This window comes from Oncorhynchus kisutch, linkage group LG1 (assembly GCF_002021735.2).
Source record: "Oncorhynchus kisutch isolate 150728-3 linkage group LG1, Okis_V2, whole genome shotgun sequence".
Lineage (NCBI taxonomy): Eukaryota > Metazoa > Chordata > Actinopteri > Salmoniformes > Salmonidae > Oncorhynchus > Oncorhynchus kisutch.
This window is the reverse complement of record NC_034174.2, coordinates 44643063-44667825: the sequence shown is the minus strand read 5'-3', so window position 1 is coordinate 44667825 and position 24763 is coordinate 44643063. Positions and strand designations below refer to the sequence as shown.

Here is a 24763-nt window from a genome sequence, read left to right as displayed (position 1 = left end):
GTAGGCCTGATGCGTGGTGCTGGTACTGGTGGTACTGAACCGAGAACACGCACAGGAAGCCTGGTGCGGGGAGCTGCTACCGGAGGGCTGGAGTGTGGAGGTGGCACAGGATGGGCTAGACCGTGAAGGCGTACTGGAGATCTTGAGAGCAGTGCTGGCACAGGACGTGCAAGGCTAGGGATGTGCACAGGAGGCCTGGTGCGTGAGGCTAGCACCAACTTCACCAGCCGACTAACACGCACCTCAGGACGAGTATGGAGCGCTAACCCAGGTGCCATCAAATCCCCGACACGTTCCGTCGGGCGAATTCCATGCAAAAAGCACCAACTCCCTCATTTCTCTCTCCTCCAATTTCCCCATTAACTCCTTCACAGTCTCTGCTTCGCTCACCTCCAACACCGGCTCTGGTCTCCTCCTTGGCTCCTCACGATAAACAGGGAAAGTTGGCTCAGGTCTGACTCCTGACTCTGCCACACTCTCCCTGAGCCCCCCCCCCCCAATACATTTTTGGGGCTGACTCTCAGGCTTCCTTCCGAGTCGCCGTGCTGCCTCCTCATACCGGCGCAACTCCGCTTTTGCTGCCTCCAGTTCTTTGGGGCGGCGATATTCTCCAGGCTGAGCCCAGGGTCCTTCTCCATTTAGGATTTCCTCCCATGTCCAGAAATCCTTATTGCGCATCTCCTCTTTGGGCTGCTCCTGCCTGTTGACACGCTGCTTGGTCCGTTGGTGGTGGGTGATTCTGTTACGGTTTTCTAGGTGTGAAGGATAGTCGGACCAAAATGCAGCGTGTAGATTGCGATCCATGTTTAATGAATAACGTGAAACACGAATAAACACAAAACAATACAAAACAAAGAACGTAACAAAAACCGAAACAGCCTATACTAGTGAAAACTAACGCATAGACAGGAACAAGGACACTAAGGACAATCACCCACGACCAACTCAAAGAATATGGCTGCCTAAATATGGTTCCCAATCAGAGACAACGATAAACACCTGCCTCTGATTGAGAACCACTCCAGACAGCCATAGACTTTGCTAGATAACCCCACTAGCTACAATCCCAATACATACACACCAAAACCCCAAGACAAAACACACCACAATACAAAAACCCCATGCCACACCCTGGCCTGACCCAATACATGAAGAAAAACACAAAATACTTAGACCAGGGCGTGACACTATTGAGATCGGAGAGAAACAGTGTAATACTATTCCTAGGGACCTGTGTTTAGGACAATGATGTCACATGACCTGGATTCTAACTTTTATTTAAAGTTTTGTCAGCCAACTATCCCTTTTCTTTGCGTCAATTGGTCAAGCATCAACCCCAGACAATTAATGTCATTTTTGGTGTAATTCTCTTTCCTACACAATGCTTATAATAAAAGGTTAAAATCTAGGTCATGTCACATGATAGCCCATAACCGGAGGTGTAAAGTAACTAATTACAACTACTCTCGTTGCTGTAATTGAGTAGCTTTTCCGTGAACTTGTACTTTTGAGTGTTTTTCAGTAATTGTATTTCTACTTGAGTGTTTGTATTTAAACTCATTTACTTTTACTCTGAGTAACATCTCTCTCTCTCTCTCTCTCTCTCTCTGTGTAGGATTGGTTTAACCTGCCAGTAAGAGATCAACAACCACGTAATTCATCAAACAAGAGAAGACATGGAAATTTGGCAACTATTTACCTCTTGTGAAAGTTTTCCATTTTTGTATATAAATATAAAAAAAAATGTCTAAAGGTACCTATTTTTATACAAATTAAGTTTATATTGCTTGAAAGATTTAACAGAGAATCATATGCTCTCCAAATTACACAATATCTGCATGCTTCCCTTTTGCTGTCAAAAAGGTTTGAGTGAATTTATCTGTTACACACAGTGTTAACTTGACTCTCAAAGACTGTTTGGACAGTTTCATGCACACCACACACACAGCTTTGATCTTCCATGAAATAGAATGGACCAAACAATCCTCCAAGTTTTGACCTAGTAGCCATCAGCGCAACAGTGCAAGTCAACATTAAACTAAAGGAAGTCTTTCCGTGTGACTGAAAGAGTCTCATGACATTGTTCAATGGAGTTGGGCCCCATGAGCCAAAGCAATACAAGGTGTCATCACCCCAAGTGGACAGAGGATGTATTTTTGGAGATCAATAGATTAAATACAAACAGATTAAATACAAACAGAACACCCGTTAGTTATTTGTTTTGAGTGTACTCCCTACATGCCATGCAGCATGCTATATTAATTTGACTTCTGATATTCTCTTGTTTTATCCCTACCAAATGAAGAAAAGTATTTCAATCTGTCTCTCATGCCATGATGCCAATGAAATTGTGTTATAAAACGGGTAATTTGGATACTGGATGCTGATTGGTTGATAAGAGTTAGTTATTCACAATAATCCAAGACAAATGCCAGTTCCATTTTGATTATCATTGTGCATCCGCTGTCCCACAGCTGAGCCAGGCAATTCATAAACTTTATATCACAGTAAAAAAAGCATCTACACATTATTTCCCTTTACTTCATTTGATTTTCAACAGCGGAGATTTAAACATGCTTGTTTATTGTTGCCTGAAATGTTTTAGACTATAGGATACCTAATCTTACGCTATCAAAGTTAGACAATATCTGCCTACTTCCCTTTTTATTGTGAAAAAGGTTTGAGGGAATTCGTCAGTAATTATTGTATACCAGTGGTCACCAACCTTTTGAGTCAAGATCACTTTGAGTCAAAATGCAAGCACAGATCTACTGCTTGGATTATTTTCAACATAGTTTAAAAAACGTAAGCCTATGCAACATTAACCTATTAAAAACAGTACTGTCGCAGTAATGTTTGTGTAGTAGGCTATAGGGCCAATACATTATCACTGCATAGTGGCTTTGCTTGAATTGCCTTGCCAATTAATTGTTGTTCAGACCATTTAAAAAAATTATATTTCAATATTTGAGGTAGGCTCCATGATCACACCAGGTAATAAATAGTTTTATTTTACTGGGCTGATGGTGCCTGCATCTGATGGTCAGTCTCAGCGGAGGGAGAGCTGCAGACTGTGGGTCCGCCTCTCAACGTCCCTTCGCTCTCCCTTTCTTCCACTGACCAAAATGGAACACTGTCTTCCAGCCGATGGCAAAACTCGAGTCACACTGCATTATTCCTGCGTCATGCAAAAATGTATGTTGTTACTCCTATGAAGAGAGAAAGTGAAATGTTCCTTGATATTAAAAAAAGACCAAAGCCGCTAATAATAACAAAACAAGCTTATCAATACACTTCCCTACTCATTCATTAGAGCTCCAGTATTTGTAGTGCAAGTGTTAAATTCCCCAGCAAGAAAATCAAAAATGGTCGCTCAAACAGAAAGGGGAACTTACAAAAAGTCACTGACAACAACCAAACAAAACAAGTGAGGTTTTAGGAAGGGTTCGGAAAGACACTTATGAGGTTGTCCACAGAAAGTTGACTACTGTGACCTAAAATAAACCCACAATGAGCACCAACTAAATTAGCCCAAGAAGAAGCAAAAACCAAAGAAAATCCACATGAAAACGTAAAGAGGAACCAACCCAAAAAGCGGAGCAAAACTAAAACGGAGACGATCAGATCAAGGCTTATTTTTCTAGAAATCAGAATAGGGAGCGCCAACAAAAGGTGTTGAGCCTCCGTCTCTCTCAAGAACTTTAACATGAACTCGCTCATAAAAACAGCAGCTCCTTACAGTATTCATTGACATTGACAGTCTCTCTCTAGTCATGGTTTTAAAAGTTTGGAAATCTCACAGTATCAACTTCGCTGTAGCTTTTTTTAACACCTGCTACATTACTGCAGAGAAATCGGAGCAATCCGATTGGCCAGCGGTAGGCCTATAGTGCACTTGATTTGCTCTCCGGCCTGCCAGGAGGGCGGATTTTTACCTTCAGACACATGAAATGGTTCCACATGTAAATCGGAACACCGCCTACATAAACGTTTGGTGACCGACTAGAAAAGACTTAGAAATCAACCAGTCGATTGCAATCGCCCGGTTGGTGACCACTGTTACACACAGTGTTAACTTGACTCTCAAAGACTGTTTGGATGGTGTCATGCACACCACATAACTTTGATCTTCCATGAAATAGAGGATTCTCTGTCATGGAGAAAATATTATAGACGTCAAGAAAGCCAGTCAGTTGATTATTGACAAGTTGTTACAACACAGTTAGGATCAGCAATACGAACCTCCCCAGAGAGGAGAAACAGGTTAAAAAGGTCAGAGATAGGCTTGGCGATGAAAGGGGGTAGCAATGTTAAATGAGAAAGGGTCTAAACCATCTGACCCAGATGGTTTCTTGGAGTCAAGTTTAAGGGGCTCCTTTATCAGTGACTGCCTGCAGGTAGAACATTTGTAGCAGGGCAGGGGAAAAAAGTCACATTAGAAGGGGTGGGAGATGAGGAATGTTGGACGGGCAAGGCTGCATGGCTAATTCAAATTGGAATCCTGACTAATGAAGTGGTGATTAAACAGCTCAGCCATGTGCTCCTTGTCAGTAAAACAACCACAAAATCAACATTAAGGGACATGGGCAGCTCTGAGAAGGAGGGTTTATTCTCCAGGTCTTTAACCGTTTTCCAGAACTTCTTGGGGATAGACCCACAGAGAGAGAATTGCTCCTTAAAGTAACTAACCTGTCGGATACCCTGAGTGCACTTTTTTCTCATTTGCCTAAACGAGAGCCAGTCAACCTGAGTGTGTGTGTGTTCCGAGCCTTTCGCCAAATGGAATTCTTGAGGTGGAGTAACTCTGCCAGATCACTGTCGAACTAGGGGCTGAACTTGTTTTTAATTCTAATTTTCTTTATGGGGGTGTGTTTCTTAACAATACCACTGAAAAAAAAGCCAGGTCATGAAGGAAGGCTTTCTCAATCAAGTTTTTTTAGCAAGCTTCTATGACAAATCAGGACATGCCATTTCACTGAGCAGCCGTTACAAACACAGGCAGTAAAACAGTGATCACTAAAAAAACAAGACTGATATGTCAAGACTGATACGATTATTTGTGAGGATAACATCAAGGAGAGTAACCTTTTCTTGGTGTTTGGAGTCATACCTTGTGGGATTGGTAATAATCTGAGAAAGATTTAGGGAGTCCCATTGCTTTAGGACTTGTTCAGGTGGTTTAAGCATGTCCCAGTTTAGGTCACCTAGCAGAACAAATTCAGTGTTCAGTGTTCGCCTGTATGGTGAACAATAAATAACTTCCAGCAAAAGTCAACAAAGAGCTACTTGAAAGGTTAATGCTTAAAACCAGCTAAGACATTTTTGGGGGGGACAGACTTGCTGGAGACGACCGAGCACTGAAGGTGTTCCTTGGTAATGATTGCCACTCTACCACATTTGGAAGATCTGTCTTGCCGAAAAAGGTTATAACCAGAACGATTAACGTCAGTGTTCAAAACACTATTTTTTAACCATGTCTCAGTAACGACCAACACATCTGAATTGGAGCTGTGAACCCACACTTTCAATTGATCCATTTTAGGTAATAAGCTTCTAGTGTTAACGTGCAGAAAACCCAGGCTTTTACGAGAGCGTAAATCAGATATCAGAGCACAAGTGAGAATAGGAGCCAGAAACAGTAGATGGGCCAGGGTGTACATGCACATTTCCAGATATCATCAGCAGTATTACAATCAGGGCATGGCAGAGGATAGGGAGAGTTCGGGGTGTTGATTTATGACATTTGAATGTGCATTAGATGGCAACAAGACCATATTGTACAGCAATTTCATCAGGTAAGATGAATACAAAGCTGGCGAGAGGTGGCTAGAACAGGATAGGTGGCCAAGAGTCTGTGTAAGTGTCCTGAGTGTGGGAACAAACATATTCTGTCCCACGGTCGGGTAACCAAGCAAGTTCATAGCCAACAAAGCATACAGGAGTCATGAGGCAAACAACATAAAGCACAATAAAAAAAAATAGTCAGTGTGCTGGAGGTGAACGAAAGCTTGGGCGAGAGGGGGAGTGTGGCGAGGGTTCCTGTACCAAACAGGGAGAGACAGGCCAGGGCAGACAGTGAATAGATCACCAGGTGGAATCCAAGCAGCGATGCAGCAGGCAATGGGAGTAGGTGTCACACCCACCTGTAAAAATATTTTTCCGGGAGGCAGATTCCTTGTAGAAAATATTTTCCATTTACATGTGATTTTTGTAAACAACAGTCAATTATAATCAAGACATTGGTGGAATGAATCATGTTTATCTTGAACAAATATAAATGAAACAAGGTTTTCATCACTATTGATGTTTATTGCTTCGATCTGAACAAATTGAAAGGAGTAATTTAACAAACAGTATTTTATGGAAATGATAAATTATCCCCATTGAACACAAATTATGGACGGTCTACACACCACACGAGGGACAGAGTTTTACTGTGTGTGTGTTGCAAATGTATTTCTTACATGTGATGCAAGTGTACTGTGTCTTCCTGTCCTTCTTGGGTCCACACACATCGCAACGCTTCTTCTTGTTGCTTCCGGCTGCAATCTAGAGTGATGTAAACACTTAGGTCAGGAATTTTACTAACATCTCACTCACATATATAGTTACAGCAGGCCAAGGTAGGAGAGTCAGACACACACAAATGCAACATCACTCACACATACTTCCGGTATTGGAGTTGTTTGCTCTGTGGGTCGGGCGGATTGGGCACCAGCATCCTCCTCCTGAATCCTCCTCACGATGGCTTCAGAAGCTGGGGTCCTTGGGATATGTTGCCTCCTCTGGATTTCTGGTCTTACTGATGCCTTGCCCAGCTCCTCGAGAAAGAGCCGTCTCCACCGGAGCTTCCCCCGGTTAAAATCTGGGCTCAACGCGTTGACAAACGCGTTGTAGTGCGAGATGTCCAAGATGTTGAAGAATATGACAAGTGGCCAGCGTAGGGTTCTTCTTTTGCAGCTGTAGCCAGTCACCAGCTTGTATAAGTGGTCCTCCCCTCCATTTGTAGCATTGAAATCAATTATGATTTCTGTTTTTTAATGTTCCTGGTCACAGATTCTCCATCCCTATGCAGCGTACTCATGAGGACCACATTTTTGCCTTTCTTTGGCACGTGGGACACATGGGACGTGTTGGTCGTGGACACAAACTTAGAGGAATTGATAGGCCTGTTCTGTGTATTCAGCAGCTGAAGTGGGAACTCTGGCTTGTTTCTTTTATACTGTTCCTACCATCATCAGCTTCCTCTTGAGGAGCTCCTGCCCCGGTTGTGTGAAGTAAAAGTTATTTCATGTGATGTTGTGGCCATGGAGTCCCTGTCTCATGTCGAGGACAACCCGCATCCCTTGGTTTTTCTCAGGGGCTCCTCCTTCTGGCTTCCCCGTATACACTTGCAAGATCTGATGAAGCAGCATCACAGGCAGCCCAGATCTTGATTCCATATTTGTGGGTTTAGACTGTATATACTGCCTGAAGGGCCAACATTGAGCCAAGGGTGGTAAAACAGGGGAGGCTGGTCCACCAACTTGTCCCACACTGACCTGATTGCAGCTAGCTTGTCTCTCTGCCGCCGAGCGGGTCTGGTGTCTCGGTTATCGAAGTAGATAATCCTGGAAATAATGTGGAGGTTTTCCAGAGACATTGTTGCACTGAAAAGTTCTCTGCCAGTTTCTGCATCCCACAGGAATCTGTGGATTCCCCATTGGATCTGAACACACCAGCAAGGATAATAATCCCACAGTATGCATTTAAACGAGTTTGGTCAATCTCCTTCCATCTCTCTCCAAAAACACGCCTTCCCTCCAAATTAGTGTAGTCCAGATTTTCTGGATGGTGTCTGGGATGAACAGTTAAAAATTTGACTTTATGTCCTGCGCATGAGTAACCGCCATCAGCGTCGGCCCTGGTATCATTCTTATCACATTGGCAGCCATGTCGGGTGGCTCATTCCATGGGCAAGAAGACTATTCAATATCACAATTTCTGGACATCCATATTTCTCCTCCTGCAGGCTGCTGATGAGCTGGTTGCTGATGGACTGGTCCTGGGGCTGGCTGCTGATGGGCTGGTCCTGGGGCTGGTTGCTGATGGGCTGGTCCTGGGGCTGGTTGCTGATGGGCTGGTCCTGGGGCTGGCTAAGGGTCAATCTTGTCCTCCTGAACCCCATATTCGGGAAAATTCTTCATCTTCCAAAGTGGAAGATGCTCCTTCAAATAGCTTCTCTCTCTTTCTAAGGCCCTCTGAGCAGAGATTATTTTTGCCAAATTGATTGATTGCAAAGCAATTTTTTAAATGTTTTTTAACAATGTATCGAAATAACATTGTGCCTCATCGCGCAAGACATTGTGTAGTTTCACACACTACAAAGGGTAAAGAGTGTGAGAAAAGCAGGAGACAGGCAGGTTATTGGTGCATGTTGAAACAGAAGGCCCAGGGAGGAGGAAGACAGAGTGAAGGCACACAGCAAACATTTTTGTTTCATTTTTACTTGTTTTCAGATGTACACAGACTTTTCCACACTTTTATTACCCTTGGATCCAGTGGACACGAACACCACATGTGTAATAAAAAGGTGTAGGGAGGTGCACAGTGTGTACTCAATTAAAATGTGTTATATTACATGTTCTTCACAGAAAATGAGTCAAGGCCAATGAGTCTCAAGTTGAACAAATAATTCATTGTATAATTTTTCTGTTTGTAAACAGGAAAATGGGTCCCTCAGACCCAAACACCACACAAGGGTTAAGTGCATTTCCTTTTGATACTTAAGTATATATATTTAAAACCAAATACTCTTAGACTCTTTAATCACGTTGTATTTTACTGGGTGACGTTCACTTGAGTCATTTACTATTAAGGTATCTTTACTTTTTCTCTAGTATGACAATTGGGTACTTTTTCCACCACTGCAGTACATTAATACAGTTCACACTCAAAAACATTAGCCTACTGGAGTTAGTTTCTTGTATTTACCCAAGTGAGCATGTAGCTAGCTACACCTATGGGCTTTTAAATTGTTCTGTTGTGTGTAATGTGCAGTAGCCTAGATCATATATAGATCATGTATTGGATAACGCCACAATCTTTTGGGCTTGGGCTCATTAAATGTCTTTATTGTAGGGCTCATAAAATGTATTTCATGTATGGCTCATCAGCCTCAGGTAGCATCCGGCTTTTTGATCAAAGCTCTAATCAAATCCAGACACAGGCCTATTTATACGCGTTATAATTCTTTTGAATGACCCTTCGGGTTTTGGTAGGAAATACCGTGTTGTCCGGAAGAAAATAAATGTATTCTCTGGATGGAACATTTGTAAAATGTTGGCTGATGCCAATGAAAGTATATGCTATAAAATGGGATATTTGGATATTGGATGCTGATTGGTTGATATGCGTTATTCACGGATTATCCATTTGAATTATTAACCATTTTAATTATCACTGTGCAACCACTGTCCCACAGCCCAGTCAGGCAATTCATAAACTTTATCTCCACTAATAAACATTTCCTATTACTTCTAGCCTTTCATTTGATTTTCAAAAGCGGGGGTTTGTATAAGCCTTGCTGTCTGCCTCTCCAATCTGTGCAACAATGTTGCAATAGAAATCAAATCAACGTTTATTGCCATAGTTGAAGTTGTTTGTAGAGCCGTCAAAATGAGGAGTGTTGTACAAAACAATACCATCACTGATTGGATCATCTCTAACCAATCAGAGTATCAAATGCTGCTTTACCCAAGTGTTCTGGCTCTGGTCCAACCCATCAGTTTCTGGGACCAATCAGAACGGTTAGAATGTATTTGCATTCTAGATTGCGTTCTCAGATCTAGCCTCATTGCAGAGAAGAAACATATTGTCCGTGGGTGTGGCATAGCGTTCGGCCAGAGCAAGGAGTTTGGGTAGCAAGCCAACCTTAGCCATGGTTTATTCACAATAATCCACTGGTTCTCATGCATTATTGCTTAAATAATCTTCTCTGTCAGTTTGTATACTTCTGTTTGTGAAGCAAGGGAATACATTTTAAGTTCTGATAATTGATGACTGTGTTGAGAAACTTTTACTAGCATTGGGCTTACACACTTAAATAGAAACTGCAATTCGATTTTCAGCATGTTACCTAAATTCTGAAATGTTTCAATATAACCTGTGCCCTGTAATAAGTGCAGTTGAACACCATTGCAGTAATAACCCATGTGTTTCACCATCGGATTATGCTTTATTTCTGAAAAATGTGATCATTACACAATGTATTAGATAATGTTAATCCACACTATCATGTATGTATTAGATAATGGTAAATCCCAAGATCATGTATGTATTAGTATTATATAATGGTAAGCCCCAGGATCATATATGTACTACTTTAATTCTGTATAAAATCATAGTAATAATAATAAAAAATGATTGTTAAGATTGACATGGACCTGTTAAATATTTTGACTCTTATGAACAATTGCAGTAAATTGAAGTTGAGGGGTGGTCCATTTATATTGGTCCATTTTTCCTTGCATTATTGTTTTAGGCCGAAATTCAATCTGATCCGCATTAGATCTGCATTATAGCTCGCTTGAGTCGACATTTAAAGGTCATATCCGATTGATCCGGCATCTGCAGCATTTATTGTGAATGCAATCTCTGCATAAGTGGGAACATTGTCTTTAAAAGCGGCATTATCTACATGAGCAATCAGATTGAATCCCGGTCTTAGTGTCTTAATGCAGAAAGAACATTAAATTAAAAGAATCCTCAATACAATTGGACTGATTAAACTCTCTGGGATATGTGGGATGCTAGCGTCCCACCTGGCCAAAAGCCAGGGAAAAGGCAGAGCTCCAAATTCAAATAAATTACTATAAAAATCTAACTTTCATTAAATCACACATGCAAGATGGCAAATTAAAGCTACACTTGTTGTGAATCCAGCCAACGTGTCAGATTTCAAAAAGGTTTTTCAGTGAAAGCAAACAATGCTATTATCTGAGGATAGCATCTCCATAAACAAAGAGAGAAAACATATTTTGACCCTGCAGGCGTGACACAAAACGCAGAAATAAAAATATAATTCATGCCTTACCTTTGATGAGCTTCGTTTGTTGGCACTCCAATATGTCCCATAAACATCACAAATGGTCCTTTTGTTCGATTCATTCCGTCCATATATATCCAAAATGTCAATTTATTTGGCGCGTTTGATCCAGAAAAACACTGGTTACAACTTGCTCAACATGACTACAAAATATCTCAAAGGTTACCTGTAAACTTTGCCAAAACATTTCAAACTACTTTTGTAATACAACTTTAGGTATTTTTAAACGTAAATAGTCGATAAAATTGAAGACGGGATGATCTGCGTTCAATACAGGAAGAAAACAAACTGAAGCATGCTTTCTGGTCACTCGCCTCTATCTAACAGTACACTTCAAGTGACCCTCCTTCAAGATGGCCGTACTACTTTATTACACAAAGGAATAACCTCAACCAATTTCTAAAGACTGTTGACATCCAGTGGAAGCGATAGGAACTGCAAGAAGGTCCCTTAGAAATCTGGATTTCCAATGAAATCCCATTGAAAAGAGAGTGACCTCAAAAAAGAAAATCTGAATGGTTTGTCCTCGGGGTTTCGCCTGCTAAATAAGTTACTAATAATATGCATATCTTATCTTCTGGGGATGAGTATCAGGCAGTTGAATTTGGGCATGCATTTCATCCGGACGTGAAAATACTGCCCCCTGTCACCAGAAGTTAATGGTTTTGCCATTTATTGTGATGATTCTGCTCAGATCGTTATTGCTTTGGTGTCTTGTATCCTATGCAAATGTCATCAAGGTGTAAGATGACTTTAATAATACAAAATAATGGAAATATAGCAAGTACCCTTTTTGGAGCAGATCTCACAAAACATGTATTATGCAAAAACTTAAGAAGCTTCTTAAAGGAAAGGTTAACTCATTATGAATGTTTTCTCGTGTATTTGAATAATTGGCGGTCAAGCACACAGAAAACCGGCAGGATGTGATCAAGTTGCTCTCACTACATTGGACGTTTTTTCAAATATAACCTTTATTTACAGTTAAAGTCAGAAGTTACCATACACCTTAGCAAAATACATTTAAACTCAGTTTTCACAATTCCTGACATTTAATCCAAGTACAAATTCCCTGTCTTAGGTCAGTGAGGATCACCACTTTATTTTAAGAATGTGAAATGTCAGAATAATATTAGAGAGAATTGTTTATTTCAGCTTTTATTTTGTAAATCACATTCCCAGTGGGTCAGAAGATACATACACTCGATTAGTATTTGGTAGTATTGCCTTATATTGTTAACTTGGGTCAAACGTTTCAGGTAGCTTTCCACAAGATTCCCACAATAACTTCAGGGCATTTTGGCCCAATCGTCCGGAAAGAGCTGTTGCAACAGAGTCAGGTTTGTAGGCCTCCTTGCTTGCACACGCTTTTTCAGTTCTGCCCACAAATTGTCTATAGGATTGAGGTCAGGGCTTTGTGATGGCGACTCCAATACCTTGACATTGTTGTCCTGAAGCCATTTTTCCACAACTGTGGAAGTATGCTTGGGGTCATTGTCCATTTTGAAGACCCATTTGCAACCAAGCTTTAACTTGATGTCTTGAGGTGTTCCTTCAATATATCCACATACATTTACCTCCTCATGATGCCATCTATTTTGTGAAGTGCAGCAGTTCCTCCTGCAGCAAAGCACCCCCACAACATGATGTTGCCACACCTGTGCTTCACGGTTGGGATGTTGTTCTTCAGCTTGCAAGCCTCCCCCTTTTTCCTCTAAACATAACGATGGTCATTATGGCCAAACAGTTCTATTTTTGTTTCCTCAGACCAGAGGATATTTCTCCAAAAAGTATGATCTTTGTCCCCATGTGCAGGTGCACACCATAGTCTGGCTTTTTTATGGCAGTTTTTGGAGCATTGGCTTCTTCCTTGCTGCGCGGCCTTTGAGGTTATGTCGATATTGGACTTGTTTTACTGTGGATATAGATACTTTCGTACGTGTTTCATCCAGCATCTTCACAAGGTCCTTGCTGTTGTTCTGTGATTGATTTGCAATTTTTGCAGCAAAGTACGTTCATCTCTAATAGACAGAACGCATCTCCTTCCTGAGCGGTATGACGGCTGCTTGACCAATGGTGTTTAATAGTTGCGTACAATTGTCTGTACAGATGAACATGGTACCTTCAGGCGTTTGGAAATTGCTCCCAAGGGTGAACCAGACTTGTGGAGGTCTACAAAACATATTCTGAGGTCTTGGCTGATTTCTTTTGATTTTCCCATGATGTCAAGCAAAGAAGCACTGGGTTTGAAGGTAGGACTTGAAATACATCCACTGGTACACCTCCAATTGACTCAAATGATGTCAATTAGCCTATTAGAAGCTTCTAAAGTCATGACATCATTTTCTGTTTAATTTTCTGTTTAAAGGCACAGTCAAATTAGTGTATGTAAACATCTGACACACTGGAATAGTGAAACAGTGACTTATAAGTGAAATAATATGACCTGGAAAAAATAGTTGGACAAATGACTTGTGTCATGCACAAGGTAGATGTCCTATCGACATGCCAAAACTATAGGTTGTTAACAAGTGTGTGGAGTGGTTACAAACTTCTTCAGGATAGGGGGCAGCATTTTCACAATCTCCTGAGGGGGAAAAGGTGTTGTCGGGCCCTCTTCACGACTGTCTTGGTGTGTTCGGACCATGATTATTTGTTGTGATGTGGACACCAAGGAACTTGAAACTCTCGACCCGCTCCACTACAGCCCTGTCGATGTTAATGGGGGCCTGTTTGGCCTGCCTTTTCCTTTTCCACGATCAGCTCCTTTGTCTTGCTCACATTGAGGGAGAGGTTGTTGTCCTGGCACCACACAGCCAGGTCTCTGACGCTGTCTCATCGTTTTCAGTAATCAGGTCTACCATTGTTGTGTCATCAGCAAACTTAATGATGGTGTTGGAGTCATGTTTGGTTACGCAGTTGTGGGTGATGAGGGAGTACAGGAGGAGACAGAGCAAGCACCCCTGAGGGGCCCCAGTGTTGAGGATCAGCATGGCAGACACTACACTATGTCTCCCTGTTGCCTACCCTTACCACCTGGGGGTGGCCCTGAACGCTGAGCTGTAGTGAAAGAACAGCATTCTCACATAGGTGTACCTTTTGTCCAGGTGGGAAAGGGCAGTGTGGAGTGCGATAGAGATTGCATCATCTATGGATCTGTTGGGGTGGTATATGAATTGGAGTGGATCTAGGGTTTATAGGATAATGGTGTTGATGTGGGCCACACAATGCCGTTGGGGTTAGCCAAAATAAAAATGTGATTCACATTTTAAATTTAAAAAACATTACAAATATTTAAAAAATAATAATAATAATTCTCTTCATCTTCAAACAGTACGTTTCTATTTTCAAACGGGGCTTTACATTTGGATGAGGGGTTTCTCTCACCTGAGTAGGCTCGTTTCACTGCCAAAAATACAATTATTCCATCTAGTGTTCAGCTAAATAACAACACAATGTCAAATGCAGGTAGCTTAGTCAAATAATTAACATCCAATAACATTAACTGTTCATCTCTCACGGGAAACCTTCACTCTTGCTCAGACATTTAGAAAACGAAACATGACAATTAGAAAAATAAGCCACAGGAGTTTTTTGCGTGAGAATAAAGACCACTTTCGGGTAGTAAGACATGTATAAAAGCAACAGATACCATTATTAAGAAGGGACTAGAAGCGTCTTATATGGTGAGCTACCGAGTGGTTAGGACAGGCAAGCCCCATACTATTGGGGAGGACTTAATTCTTTCTGCTTCCGCAGATATGGCTGGGACAATGCTGGGGGGAAAAGGCCCAAAAAACTATACAGACAATGACTTCATCAAACATCACTGTTTTACAACGCATCAGTGATATGGCAGGAGATGTTTTGAAACAATTACTGCTTCGCATACAAGCCAGTGAATTATATGCATTACAGCTGGATGAGTCAACAGACGTAGCGGGCCTGGCACAGCTCCTGGTATATGTCCATTACGTTTATGGGGGATCAATTAAGGAAGACATCCTCTTCTGCAAACCACTGGAAACCAGGACAACATGAGAGAATAGTTTTAAAGTACTAGACAGCTTTGTGACATCAAATTGACTTTGGTGGTCAAGATGTGTTGGTATCTGTACTGATGACGCAAAAGCCATGACAGGGAGACATAGTGTAGTGGTAACACACGTGCAAGCACTTGTCCTGATGCCACTTGGATACACTGCAGCATCCGGTGCAAGAGGCTCTTGCTTCCATTGGAATGCCTGACAGATTGAAAGACGTTTCGGACACTACAGTAAAAATGGTTAACTGAGTCAAAGCAAATGACCTGAACTCTCGTGTATTTTCTGCTCTATGCAAGGATATGGGCAGCGACCATGTAACACTTTTACAACATACAGAAGTGCGCTGACTACCAAGGGGCATTGTATTAACACATTTCTTTGAAATGAGAGACAAGCTTTTAAAGTTTTGTTTACTGACCATAATTTTCTCTTGTTTGACCGCTTTCATGATGACGAGTTTCTCACAAGACTGGCCTATCTGGGTGAAGTTTCTTCTCGCCTGAATGATCTTCTAGGATTACAGCGACTCTCTGAAACTATATTCAATGTGCGGGACAAAATTGAGGCTATGATTAAGAAGTTGGAGTTCTTCTCTGTCTGCTTCTTAGGGATAGGGTGCAGTATTCGGAAGTTTGGATGACTGAGGTCCCCAAAGTAAACTGCCTGTACTCAGGCCCAGAAGCTAGGATACGCATATAAATTGGTAGAATTGGATAGCAAACACTCTAAAGTTTTCAGAACTGTTAGAATAAGTTTGCTTGCTAGCTACCTACCTAGTTAGATAGCCAGCTAGCCCATAGAGTGCATTGCATCGTGGATTTTGTAGTTGACTTTTGTAGTCGACATGTTGCTACCAACCTTATAATGGAAAAATGTAACGTTCGTTCACATATTATTGTTATTTAACACTGTAAATGAAAGGAAATAGTGTTTATGGGTGGATTTTTCTTTACATTTCTTCTTAAGAAGGTTTTGTGATTCCAGGCCCTGGCTGAAATACATGTCTAGTTAGGTATTTGTATTTGAAAATACACTTTTTGAGTATTTTCAAATGAACAAGCCAATACTACAACTTACTTTAGAAGTATTTCTACAATGTATACTTTAAACCAAATATTCTACCAGATGCAAAAATCCCAAGTTCATTGTGACTTGTTCCCTCTGTTATATATTAAAATATGTTTTAAAAATTACATTATTCGACTCCACATCACATTGACCAGATTATTGTCCTAAGGTATGGTTCACATGTGTTATTTGAAAGTAGTTTTGTATGTGGGATCTCCCCAGGCGAATTCATGGGGATGCCAGTTTGTCAGTTTGTATCAGTTTGAGGTGTTTGGTGCTGAGTGACAGTAGAGCGTCTTTTGACTAGTCCGAAGTCAACTTCTGTTGCGTCCGAACAGTTTGGGCTACACACTAATAGGTGAGAATCTCACGAACATGTACATGTCGGTTGTTTTGATCTTTGACTCCCACAGGCCTTACAAGACTCGTCTGAGGGTCCATCGGTACAGTTTGAAAAAATGTATGGAAGTATACACTGAGTATACTAAACATTAAGAACACCTTCCTAATATTGGGTTGCACCCCCCAATTTTTCCCTCACAACAGCCTTAATTCGTCAGGGCATGGACTCTACAAGGTGTCAAAAGCATTCCACAGGGATGCTGGCCCATATTGACTCCAATGGTTCCCACAGTTGTGTCAAGTTGCCTGGATGTCCTTTGGTTCAACAGCTGTTTGATTCCCGAACAGAGAAGAGAATACCCAGGCGTCAAGCTAGATTCTTTCTCTTATCTGACAATATCATCGTTCCAACTATACTCCTCCAACAGGGGGCACTTGGTCATGCTCTATACCAGTGTTGTGTTCGAGACAACCTAAAGTGAATCTGAGTCAAGACCAAGACCGGGGGTGGGGGGGGGGGGGCAAGACAGATTTAAGTCTGAGACCGTGAAGGGGACAAGGGGTCCGAGACCGAGTCAAGACTGAGACCAAACCAGGATTCTGTAAAATCAACACCATATTAAGAATTCAAAATGTCCAGTTTATCTGTCTTCATATTTCAGAACAACATTAGACATTCAGAATTGTGAAAAAATGCGCGCTGAGGGAAAATAGAGCCACTCTACAAATGATTACTTATTGAAAGAGAGAGGGGAACAATCAGCCTTCTACACCTTCAGAGAAGGGCTACGGATTTGTAAAATAATAATACTACAATAATATTATTTACAATGATGTTCTGATTTATTCTCTTCAGTTTTTGTTGGAAAGGAAAGGGTTAACACTGAAGAGATACATCATATTTTTTTTTTATGTTCTCTGGGGAGATAAATCTAGCAAGCTAGGTCAGCCATTGGCTAGGCCATCAGAAGCTAGATGAAGGCATCCACCATTCAACTGTATTAGGGAAAAAGTTTGGAGTGACAATGGAATCAACCAATCACATTTTGACTTAATGGATGGGACCGTAAAAAAAACTTCTGCCTTCTTGAAGGCCAACAAATAACTGCGCAATAGGAAGCAATAGTTTTCCCACGGTCTAGCTAGCTAGCTTTTGTTGCCAACTAGTTTGCAGCAGCTGCAGCAACTGTTATCAAAGAGGATGTTGTTGATCATTTTTAGCTTCTCCCTTTTCCGGAATAACTTTCAACAAAAGGTTATGTTTCAAATGATCATCATCTAGTGAGTGGAACTGTGTTTTTTATTGCAGAGCACTTGCTATTGCTAGCCCTCTTTGAATAAAACTTGTGTGTAATACATTGTTGCATTTAAAGTGGAACTGACAACATTTCAGCAACATTACACACAGGAAGAATGTGACACTTTTGTTTCTATTCTGAAAAGCGACCACTTAGATATGGCAATTTTCACGTTGTCATAAATTCTTAAAATGATTGAGAATTACATACAGTACCAGCCAAAAGTTAGGACACACCTACTCATTCAAGGGTTTTTCTTTAAATGTACTATTTTCTACATTGTATAATAATAGTGAAGACATCAAAACTGTGAAATAACACATATGGAATCATGTAGCAACAAAAAAAGAAACATATCAAAATATATTCTATATTTGAGATTCTTCAAAGTAGCCACCCTTTGCCTTGATGACAACTTTGCACGCTCTTGGTATTCTCTCAACCAGCTCATTAAGGTAGTTACCTGGAATGCATTTCAATTAACAGGTGAGCATTGTTAAAAGGTCATTTCTGGAATTTCTTTCCTTCTTAATGCGTTTGAGCCAATCAGTTGTGTTGTGACAAGGTAGGGGTGGTACACAGAGGATAGCGCTATTTAGTAAAATACTAAGTCCATATAATGGTAAGAACAGCTCAAATAAGCAAAGAGAAATGCCAGTCCATAAGACATGAAGGTCAGTCAATCTGGAAAATGTCAAGAACTTTGAAAGTTTCTTCAAGTGCAGTCGCAAAAACCATCAAGGGCTATGACGAAACTGGCTCTCATGAGGACCACCACAGGAAAGGAAGACCGAGAGTTACCTCTGCTGCGGAGGATAAGATCATTAGATTTACCAGCCTCAGAAATTGCAGCTCAAATAAACGCATTAGAGTTCAAGTAACAGACACATATCAACATCAACTGTTCAGAGGAGACTGTGTGAATCTGGCTAAAAAAGGACCACTAAAAAAGGACACCAATAAGAAGAAGAGACTTGATTGGGCCAACAAACATGAGCAATGGACATTAGATCAGAGGAAATCTGTTCTTTTGTCTGATGAGTCCAAATTTGAGATTTTTGGATCCAAACGCCAAGTCTTTGAGAGACGCAGAGTAGGCAAACGGAGGATCTCCGCTTGTGTGGTTTCCACAGTGAAGCATGAAGGATGAGGTGTGATGTTGTGGGGGTGCATTGCTGGCGACACTGTATGTGATTTATTTAGAACCAGCATGGCTACCACAGCATTCTGCAGCGATACTCCATTCAATCTGGTTTGTGCTTAGTTGGACTATAATTTGTTTTTCAACAGGACAATGACCCAACACACCTCCAGGCTGTGTAAGGGCTATTTGACCAAGACGAAGAGTGATGGAGTGCTGCATCAGATAACCTGGCCTCCACAATCACCAGACCTCAACCCAATTGAGATGGTTTGAGATGAGTTGGACTGCAGAGTGAAGGAAAAGCAGCCAACAACACTCTGGCACACTCAGACGTGGTGCTCTGAAATCTGAGTAGATAGCCACACAGAACTTGCCAACGCAAGATATATGCTAAATAGCTAACTAAATGACACCTGTATATCTGTCTGTGTATAGCCACCGAAAAACAATATGAGGGGAAAAAGTCAGTCACTCACCCTCTCCTCCAATGGCATGACGTGACATCCTCCTAGCAGCTCTCTATCTAGCTAACTTTAGGCTCTGTGTTTTTAGGTTGCTACATAAATAGTTACGCTAGCCTATTAGCCATTTTATGACTGATTGCATTGACATTCCCAGCCTTAGATACATTCATCCGTTTTTGTCCAGAATATTGAGTCATTGAAACGGAAACAGTGCATCCCGAATGGATGGAGGCAGCAAACAATGTACCAGGCCAGCTGTCTTTTACAACCTGATAGCAATATGTTTTTCACTACCAAGAAATGTATTGGGGAATTATATTCATATTAATATTTTCTATTAATCTACAATGACTTTGTGTACTTCATGGAACGTTGAGTCAGACATAACCTATTTTTAAACCTCTTATGAAGTTGGAGTTCATAAACTGGGAATTGATATTTTTTTACTGATATTTGTAAGTTTGTTTCATATCTGCAAAGTAGTTAAAAACACTGTCATTTCCACTTTAAACTTTAGGTCACTGGTTACTTTGCGTACTAAATCTGAAAAGTTATTTCCAATGGGAAGCAATAGTTGTACATTTTGATTTGGAAATGCTTAATTAATGGTTGTGTTTTTGTATTCTTACGATGGGAACTACTGGCTTTTTATGAGTGTTTTATGAGTGTATGCATGAGTGTGCTGGTATTATGGTTGCTGTCCTTTCAGAATCACGAACCTGTCACACAATGAAAGCATTGGTTTCCCAATGCGCAAACATGTCTATAATATATATAAAGACTGGTAAGTTAATGTTTCAAGAAAGGAGTGTATATATTTAGCTTTTCTCCGCATTTTGTTACATTACAGACTTATTCTAATGTTGATTAAATTGTTGTGGTTCTTTCATCAATCTACACACACTACCCCATAATGATTAAACTTAAACAGGTTTTTAGTCATTTTTGCAAATGGATAAAAAAAAAAAAATTGAAATATCACATTTACACAAGTATTCAGACCCATTCTGCCATCACCATGCTTCAACGTAGGGATGGTGCCAGGTTTCATCTAGACGTGCTGCTTGTCATTCAGGCCAAAGAGTTCAATCCTGGTTTCATTAGACCAGAGAATCTTGTTTCTCATAATCTGAGAGTCCTTTAGGTGGCTTTTAGCAAACCCCAAGCTTTCGTCTGGTGGAGTGCTGCAGAGATGGTTGTCCTTCTGGAAGGTTCTCTCATCTCCACATAGGTCAATTCTCTGACCAAGGCCCTTCTCCCACTTCTCACATTCCCACCGCAAACTGAACATTTTCATCTGGATCTTCACAACTAGCTAACCGCAACCCCGGATGACTACTCCTGGCTAGCGTTTCCATCCACTTAGCTTGAAGCTAGCCCGGTCAGAGCTCCTGTGCTACCACCGAAGCATACTCCTGGGCTACAATATCCGGATCCCTTCTACAGCCGGTACGGGGCATGGAACCCCGCAGATCCCCTACGACTGGAATACCTACATAATCTGCCAGAGGACTCCAACAGGCCCCTCAGGCGCAATGCCCACTGAAGGCCCATTATGCTAACCAGCTAAGCCTGCTAGCTACCTAGAGCTACTTGGAACCCTACTAATCCCACGACCAGTCTATCGACGTCACCGCATGAAGAGGCAAAAACAGACAACCCCATCGCGATGTCCCCCTAAGGCTAACTTTCTAGCCCCTGCTACCTGCTTGCTTGCTAACCCGACCTGCTAACTGCTAGCCTGCCCCGGTCTACTAACTGCTAGCTTGTTTAGCCCCGGTCTGCTAACTGCTAGCTTGTTTAGCCCCGGCCTACTAACTGTTAGCTTGTTAGCACAGGCCTGCTAACTGTCTGAATCGCCATGTCCCCAGCCAGCCCAACCACTCACTGGACCCATATTTATTTTCAATCTCTTTTCGATTTTTAATTCGATTATACCTTCCGGTAACCTGCCTCACCCAATGTGATACGGAATCGCTATTATTTTTAAGTTTAGAATACATTCAAGACCTCCAGAAGCTAACCAGCTAATTAGCTACAAGTTGTTTAGTCATTGTTAGCCACTGCTAGCGGCTTTTACCTTCTACACAGCCAGCCCTGTTTTTAGCCTGGATAATACTCGCCAGTCTCCCAGTATCGAACTGTCTCTCCACAACAACGTCGGATTCCTGCCGTAATCCCTGGACCACTACTTCTGATCTTCACAGCTAGCTTGCACCCAGTACCGAAGCTATCCCTGAGGCCCACCTCCCGGCCTTCTCAGCTGTTCACCCCACTCATACACGGCTAGAGCCCAATACTCCACCGGATCCTTGCTGGAAAATCTGGACCTTGGCTAACGCCACTGCCACGAAGCTAGCACCAGTTAGCCGTGAGCCAGGCACATATTCCTGCTAGCAAACAAAATTCTACAATACCTCTTTCGCAATCTGGTTTGGATTGTCTGTCGACACGGCCCCCCGCCGCACCACCACGACTCGTCTGCCGACGAATACTCCATCCGCTATGCCTTCAACCGGCCTCCGTCTGAACAGACCTCCCTACCACCCCCGGGCTACTAACTTTAAACGCTGTGTCGCCCGCGTGCTAGCGTAGTGGCGGCTTCCCTGTTCCATCTACTGCTTCCCCCTGGACACTATGATCACTTGGCTACATAGCTGATGCCTGCTGGACTGTCCGTTAATCACGGTACTCCATTCTGTTTATTTATGTTTTATCTGTCGCCCCCAGCTGCGAACTCAGGCTCTGTGTGTAGTTAATCCGACCCTCTCTGCCTAGTTATCACCATTTTACCTGCTGTTGTTGTGTTAGTTGACTAGCTGTTGTTGTCTCACCTGTTGATTTAGCAAGCTCTCCCAATCAAGACCTGCGATTACTTTGTGCCCTGCTGTATGTCTCTCTCAAATATCAATATGCCTTGTATACTGTTGTTCAGGTTAGTTATCATTGTTTTAGTTTCCAATGGAGCCCCTAGTTTCACTCCTCACACCTCTGATACCTCCTTTGTCCAACCCCCCACACATGCGGTGACCTCACCCATTATAACCGACATGTCCAGAGATACAACCTCTCTTAACATCACCCAGTGCCTGGGCTTACCTCCGCTGTACCCCCACCATACCCCTGTCTGCACATTATGCCCTGAATATATTCTACCACGCCCATAAATCTGCTCCTTTTATTCCTTGTCCCCAACGCTCTATAGGCGACCAGTTTTGATAGCCTTTAGCCGCACCCTCATCCTACTCCTCCTCTGTTCCTCAGGTGATGTGGAGGTAAACCCAGGCCCTGCATGTCCCCAGGCACCCTCATTTGTTGACTTCTGTGATCAAAAAAGCCTTGGTTTCATGCATGTCAACATCAGAAGCCTCCTCCCTAAGTTTGTTTTACTCACTGCTTTAGCACACTCTGCCAACCCTGATGTCCTTGCCGTGTCTGAATCCTGGCTTAGGAAGGCCACCAAAAATTCTGAGATTTCCATACCCAACTATAACACTTTTCGTCAAGATAGAACTGCCAAAGGGGGAGGAGTTGCAATCTACTGCAGAGATAGCCTGCAAAGTTCTGTCATACTTTCCAGGTCTATGCCCAAACAGTTCGAACTTCTAATTAAAAAAATGAATCTCTCCAGAAATAAGTCTCTCACTGTTGCCGCCTGCTACCGACCCCCCTCAGCTCCCAGCTGTGCCCTGGACACCATCTGTGAATTGATTGCCCCCCATTTAGCTTCAGAGTTTGTTCTGTTAGGTGACCTAAACTGGGATATGCTTAACACCCTGGCAGTCCTACAATATAAGCTAGATGCCCTCAATCTCACACAAATCATCAAGGAACCCACTAGGTACAATCCTAAATCCGTAAACATGGGCACCCTAATTGACATTATCCTGACCAACTTGCCCTCCAAATACACCTCTGCTGTCTTCAATCAGGATCTCAGCGATCACTGCCTCATTGCCTGTATCCGCTATGGGTCCGTGGTCAAACGACCACCCCTCATCACTGTCAAATGCTCCCTAAAACACTTCTTCGAGCAGGCCTTTCTAATCGACCTGGCCCGGGTATCCTGGAAGGATATTGACCTCATCCCGTCAGTTGAGGATGCCTGGTCATTCTTTAAAAGTAACCTCCTCACCATCTTAGACAAGCATGCTCCGTTCAAAAAATGCAGAACTAAGAACAGATCTAGCCCTTGGTTCACTCCAGACCTGACTGCCCTCGACCAGCACAAAAACATCCTGTGGCGGACTGCAATAGCATCGAATAGTCCCCGCGATATGCAACTGTTCAGGGAAGTCAGGAACCAATACACGCAGTCAGTCAGGAAAGCAAAGGCCAGCTTTTTCAAGCAGAATTTTGCATCCTGTAGCTCTAACTCCAAAAAGTTCTGGGACACTGTAAAGTTCATGGAGAACAAGAGCACCTCCTCCCAGCTGCCCACTGCACTGATGCTAGGTAACATGGTCACCACCAATAAATCCGTGATAATCGAAAACTTCAACAAACATTTCTCAACGGCTGGCCATGCCTTCCTCCTGGCTACTCCAACCTCGGCCAACAGCTCCCCCCCCGCAGCTTATCTCCCATGCCTCCCCAGCTTCTCCTTTACCCAAATCCAGATAGCAGATGTTCTGAAAGAGCTGCAAAACCTGGACCCATACAAATCAGCTGGGCTTGACAATCTGGACCCTCTATTTCTGAAACTGTCCGCCGCCATTGTCACAACCCCTATTACCAGCCTGTTCAACCTCTCCTTCGTATCATCTGAGATCCCCAAGGATTAGGCTAGCATAATATACCTTCAATTTATTCAGCGGGCATCTCAGAAGGCACGGGCTCATCAAGCAGGGATTGGTCTAAAATATAAGTCAAAATCCATGCTGTTATTTAAACTGTCTACATTTACGAGTTCAATATCAATAGCTTGACGGCTCAAGAAACCTGATTCGGGTGCTCTGTCTTGGCCAGCTTCTCCTGGCTGCCACTTGGACTAACTGAGAAAACAGAAGAAAAGACATACTTTGCATGGCTTTGAAACTGACACAGCACAAAAAGTGAAGGAATGTCAGTATGGAGCTCAGTGGGAAGGTTAATGAATCCACAACAAAAATATATTCTTAGCATCATTTTGTTTTTAAATAATCATTTTAGTGTTATGGCAAATACATACAGATACTTACAAACATGGCATCACACTTGTGTTTTACTCAAGAAAATATGCTGATTTACTACAAGTTTCACCCATACACAGCACCACATGTATTTGGAAAGTTGTAACATTATGCACAAAGTAGTAATAATACTTTAAATAACCT

The 24763-nt window shown here is 42.1% G+C and overlaps 1 protein-coding gene across 3 annotated transcripts in view; it reads left to right on the top strand.

The window, feature by feature from the left end:
• The window catches only part of LOC109893129 (uncharacterized), a 50940-nt gene extending 40523 nt beyond the window's left edge, over positions 1-10417 (top strand). For all 3 annotated transcript variants that reach the window (XM_031825483.1, XM_020486194.2, XM_020486211.2), the window contains one exon: positions 1616-10417. The gene's annotated coding sequence lies outside the window, so the exon portion shown is untranslated. The remainder of the gene's footprint in view (positions 1-1615) is intronic.
• The last annotated feature ends 14346 nt before the right edge of the window (positions 10418-24763 follow it).